Source organism: Pollicipes pollicipes, unplaced genomic scaffold, assembly GCF_011947565.3.
Source record: "Pollicipes pollicipes isolate AB1234 unplaced genomic scaffold, Ppol_2.1 Scaffold_3087;HRSCAF=3621_pilon_pilon_pilon, whole genome shotgun sequence".
NCBI lineage: Eukaryota > Metazoa > Arthropoda > Thecostraca > Pollicipedomorpha > Pollicipedidae > Pollicipes > Pollicipes pollicipes.
The window spans coordinates 28,564,846-28,570,845 of record NW_023596225.1 but is presented as its reverse complement, the minus strand read 5'-3'; the positions used below and the strand labels follow the sequence as shown (position 1 = coordinate 28,570,845).

General features: G+C 46.3%; 1 non-coding gene across 1 annotated transcript; it reads left to right on the top strand.

The window, feature by feature from the left end:
- The first annotated feature begins 3,668 nt into the window (after positions 1-3,668).
- On the top strand, positions 3,669-3,741 carry TRNAV-AAC (transfer RNA valine (anticodon AAC)). The gene has a single exon. It is a non-coding gene; the product is annotated as a tRNA-Val (tRNA).
- Positions 3,742-6,000: the final 2,259 nt, after the last annotated feature.

Sequence of the window (6,000 nt, the reverse complement as noted above, 5' to 3'; positions counted from 1 at the left end):
CTGGTCTAATTTAAATTTTATAAATGTTCATCGTGTATATTTTGCTGTTGGAATCACGGTTCTAGGGGTCTCGGTTGCCGAGACATAGCTCAAAGTGTGAAAAAGACTCAGCCGCAGGCCGCGTGCGGTGCTGGCGGTCTCTGGCGGTCGCTGGCGGGAGAGAGCCACTTCGTATGCGCTTTTTGCGACATAGCCGAACCTATTCTATGGGATCGTCGATTGATCGTGGGACGTGGCCGGTGACTTTTGTCGCTTCCATCAACTGTCAGCCTTTTGAATGATGACAGCACGCACTGCCGTTGCCTTAAACAACATTAAACAGTATTGCATTGAAGAGTGAAAAACGGTCGGTAGCGGCCAAATCAATTGTCTTGGTTCGCGCACATGTGACACTACGATCTATACGGCGTGATTGTCCGTTTCATTCCCCATAAATGCATGCTACTCCCGAGTGTGTGCTGTGCTCTGGGTGCAGCAATGCAGCACAAAACGTGAAGAGCTGTGGAAAAGAGCAAAATTCTCCATCCTAAGTAAACTGTATTGCAATTTGCAAAGCAACGGTGCGTTGTACAAAGTCGCAATACACACTGAAGATGTAATTGCTTCAGTTGTGAATGTTGGGAAACAAAATCCAGGTCTCTAGGTGCTTTGCGTGCCGAGATATAACGATAAACGTAAAAATGCGTCAAAAACGGCCGATTTTAACTCGTCTGACGTTTGCACGTGCTACGTGTCACGTGACGCAAAAACTCACCCAAGTGAGATGGCCCATTTCATGCGCTATCGCACTACGCAAGTTTCATGTCGCTGTAGCCCTGGATTACCGAGGCATGGTTTCGGGAAGCGGAGCGTGTCGGGCCGTCGGCCGGTCGTCTTGAAATTAGCGTCGTCCGTGTTATCCTATGGGATTTTTGCGTTTCTTTTCGCTCGGCACGCGCTCATTTTTTCTGCGAAATGCAGAATTTTGACGCCACTCTGTTACGCGCTACCATCGGATCTCCGTCGTGCGCAAATTTGATGGAAAAAATTCTTATCGTTCGGCCTCCGTGTGAGATAACGGACGCGCACGCATGCACTCACACTGTTCCCTTAGTAATACAGAATATATAAAAAGTAGATATTTCTTTAACTATTGGCTGCAGCGCCTGAGCTGTTTTTGAAGCAAACACTGAGTATGTATGCAATAAATGGTAGGATGAAAACACTTGATTCCAATGAGTCCCGCGGCGGATAAATACGCCGCGCGTCACATAAAATCTTACAAAAATTTATAGCCCATATTTAAGTGCTGCGTACGATAAAGGCGGCAGGTTACGACCTTCTTGCCAAATCAGTTCAAAATGTCCTTTACTCTCTCGGAGTTCTTTTTGCAAATAGCAATTTACGGTGTTCTGGGAAGTCTGAAGGGTCGCAAATGTTCCCTTCCACCAGTCGAGCACAGGTTTTTGACCATGAGACCCCTCTTATGGCGCTACATCAAATTAGCACGAATATATTTGTTAAAGATTTAGTCAGCATCTTTTGCAATGGATAGATTTTTGAGATTGGTGCTCATGCCAAGCATCGATGTTTGTGCCTGTTATGCTTTGTTGTGTCGAGCAGTGTTTGAGAAACCCCGCCACCGATCGTGCAATTTCAGGCTAACTACATAACTTGGTGGCAAAAGCGTGACCTGGCGCAAGGCAGGATACAGTCCGACCTGCAATTCTGAATTCAACTGACCTAGTGCGCCCATTACCACCGGCCACAGACCACACCTGTCCAGGACAATTAGCGAGCGTCAAAAGCGACTCGAGCCCGCCACACCATGCGAGGGAGGATCGACAGGCAGGCGCTCTAACCAATTAATTTTTCAGAACTGACTTTACCTAAGTTCGACTCGCCCAGAGGCAGCGCCAGCAAATGAATTCAGCCTTCCAGCAAATGGATTCAAACCAATTGAACAAGTGGAGATAACGACATGGAGTGGACAAGAAGTTAAAAAGCACGCCTTTCAAAAAAGAGCCCTTTGTAGATCATCCACCGAGTTTGTCGTGCTTCCCCTTCTTAACTTATCCCCCTTCCCATCCTGACGTCTCTGTCGACGCTAAAATGTACCATTTGGAGCTGCGGGGTATCGATCCCCGTGCCTCTTACATGCCAAGCGAGCGCTTTACCAGTTGAGCTACATCCCCGCTGGTTTTGAGAAATGACGTCAAAAGTTGGGACGTCATGGCTAACCAAAAAATCAGGTTTGACTTGAGTTGAACACGCTCCCGAAGACCTTGTCATGTCGAGGTCAGTCGGTCGGTTCCTGTCTCTCGACTGGCCGGCTCATCAGGAGCGATCTGCTGTTTCCGTGGTGTAGTGGTCATCACATCCGCCTAACAGGTGGAAGGAGCCCGGTTCAGCCTCTGGCGGAACCATCGTTTAGTCCGTAGAAACGTTTCGGTTGTGGTGTAAGGTTCACATAAAGTTTCTTTGCAGTAGACAATTAGGAAAGGATGAAATCGACGCTTTCAATCACGTTTTGTGCCACGTTATGCAAAAAGTCTGCATGAATATTGGTCAGTACTGAGATAACGCGTGCAATCGATTAACCTAAGAATAATGCCATAATCCAACATTTGAATAAAAGTAAACAACTTACACTCACGGGAAAACATGCAAGGCCACGACGAGAAAGGGTCAAAACACGAGCAAAAGTGATATTCGCTTCAGCAGATAATTCCAGTGCTGCTTTCGCCACCTCTCGGCAAGCTGAAGTAAGAGTGACTGCATCAAGGCGGTAGGACATCGCACATGGCACGGGCTTCACTTAAATTAATTTAGTATTGCTCTTCATTTAAAGCATTTAAAGCATTAAAAGCATTTAAGGCATTCTCCAAATTTACAGCAAATAGACAGCAACCAATGAATAACTGGCAGAATTTGTTGCGGGGCGCGTCATCCTTTACGCGGGGTAACCGAAAAAGCCATTTCAAAGATAATGCGGTGTATTTCACAGCCCTCGCCTTCTGGAAACCCAGTCATCTCCAATTTCTGGGCTACATCCCCGCGAAAGTAGAAAGACTTTGGAAGGGAGGTTTCAAGGCAACCTTGGTATTTATGACCCTGTAATAACGCCAACCAAATGTTGTCATTCCATAACCAATGCAGCAATCAAAACCAAAAACATGACGTGATCAAGTCACCCATATCTGGCGTATATGAGCACGATTTCCAGATATGACGGCCGTCAGTTGGCTCTCAATCAATGCTGTGCTGGTTATGATGGCGTAAATAAACCATGATGTCGAGGATCATATTTACTAAAAGGAAAAATTGTGTTGTTTAGAGCAGTCTTTTCTGCCTTAAAAGATACAAATAATTACAAGTGTACTTGTTTCATCTTGCCTGATGCTTACTTAAATATATTCTATTGTGAAACAATGCATTCCATTTAAGATCCAAAATTCACTACCTGGAGCTGCGGGGTATCGATCCCCTCCCACATGCTAAGCGATCGCTCTACCACTTGAGCTACAGCTCCGTAGTTCTCAAATATGATGTCAATAGTTTGGACGCCATGGCTGACCGACTGGCCAGCCTTCACTTTAGGTTGACCCACTACAAAAGAGCTGGTCATGTCGAGGTCAGTAGGTCGGCTCCTGTTTCACGACCGACCGGGTCATCAGCAAGCACCAGCCGTTTCCGTGGTGTAGTGGTTATCACATCCGCCTAACACGCGGAAGGCCCCCGGTTCGATCCCGGGCGGAAACATCGTTTAGTTTGTAGGAACGCTACGGTTGTTGCGTAAGGACAAAATTAAGTCAAATGACAATATAAATGCTAGGTTAGGATGAAATCGCCCGTTCGTTTAGTACGCTTTGTGCTACATACCGCAAAAAGTTAGACATCACTAATGATCGTCACAGAAATAACACGTTTAATCGATAACCTACGAATAGTGCGATAACCGAGCATGTGAATTAAAGAAGCCAACTTAGACTCACCGACAAATTTTCAAGAACACCACGACAATGGCCAAAAACGCGAGCAATGACGACATTTACTTCAGCAAACACGTGAAGCACTGCTACCGCCACCTCTCGGCAAGTTGAAGTAAGAATGTTTCCATGAAGACGGTAAGACGTCGCACACGGGGAGGCCCTACCTAACACGCGGGAGGCCCCCGTTCGATCTCGGGCGGAAATATCGTTTAGCTTGTAGAAACGTCACTGTTGCCGTGTAAGACGCACATGATATCAGTTAACAATGGAAAAATAAGGTCAGAACGCAATCGCCAGTTTGCCTCATGACTGCGGCATAGACATTTGGGATAGCAATGGAATAACGAAAAGCCATTTGCAAAAGTATACTGGGTCAAAATTCAAGCGAGACATAATTCAATACCTTCCAGTCTCGAAAGGCCGGGTAAGTGTGAAGCAGCATGGTAGCCTTAAGCTGATGAGCATTACAGACAAACGTCCCACCATCCCCGCACAGAAACGTCTGCACATCTTCCCGAGCGTGAGGATGGGAAACTGAAGGGTTTAGGTCTTGAGAAGGGCAAGATCCTAGGCGTACCTAGGTTGGTAATTTTTATATGTTATGCGAGACCATTTTTATAATACTATATCCCATGCAGCAATAACATTATGTTACAATGCACAGCGACAATGGGCAATATATACGTGCAATGTATATGCAGAACCGATATCACCATTACTTTTCTATTTCGTGAACATAACGTGACATGAATTCCCACGTTTGCACCCTAATATCTGGATGCCAGATGCCTCTCGTCATATAAGTTCGGCTGTAACTAGGTCAGATTGTCTACGCGATATACAACCTTGACAAGAAGCAGACAAAGATATAATATTCCGTCATCATCACCGAAACATGTATGAGAGAAAACCTGGCGCCAACATTCACAAATATATATCATGCATCTAAGCTGTATATGCAGGAGCGTCATAACATACACTTCCCGAAGCAAGGGGGCTTAGACCCCAGTACTTAAGCTCAAGCTAATGTGCATTGCTGGTGATCGTATGAAGTCCAATGGAGACAGGTCGGGCGAGTACTGAACGGTAGTTTGGACCTTCCTATGGGCTTGTGGGAATTCTTTCTTCCGGATGGATTGGACTGATGCAAGTTTCTCCTGCTGATGGAAGTCTGAGATACCCCATCCGTCAACTTGCGACTGCTAAAGATGCTCCAGGTGGTCTCTTGGCGCTACAGGCAGCATAACGTCTGAACCTGCTACAGTTGGTCGGTTGTCCTGTCCTTCTGGTCGATGGTGATGCGGTCCATCTCAAGTTGAAATGCATCATGGGCTCTTGAAGGTTCGCTAGATTTTCAAGGGTGCTTTGTCCTTAAGGCTAGCCCACAACATGAAGTCCAGTGGCAAAAGATCGGCGAGTGCGAAGTCACTGCATGGTAGCCTTAAGCTAATGGACATTCCAGGGAAATGTCCCTCCAACCAATTCAGCGAATACCGTGCCATGTGCGATGTCATACCGTCTTCATGGAGCCATTCTTACTTCAACTGCCGCGAGGTAACGGTAGCAGTAGTGGAAGTGTTTGCTGAAGCGAATATCACTTTTGCTCGTGTTTTGGCCCTTCCTCGTCGTGGCCTTGCATATTTTTCCGTGAGTGTTAGTTGTTTACAATTATTCACATGTTGGGTTGTGACACTATTCTTAGGTTAATCGAACACACGTGTTATTTCTGAACTGACCGATAGCTATGCAGACCTTCTTGCATAACGTAGCAAAAAACGTGATTGAAAGGGTCTACTTCATCCTTTCCTCATTGTCTTCTGCACAGTAACTTTATGTGAGCCTACACCACAACCGTAACGGTTCTACGGACTAAACGATGTTTCCGCCAGCGATTGAACCGGCCTTTTCCGCCTCTTATGCGGATGTGATAACCACTACACCACGGAAACAGGTGATCGCTCCTGATGAGCCGGCCAGTCGGGAGACAGGAACCAACCGACTGACCTCGATATGACCAGTCCTTTGGGAG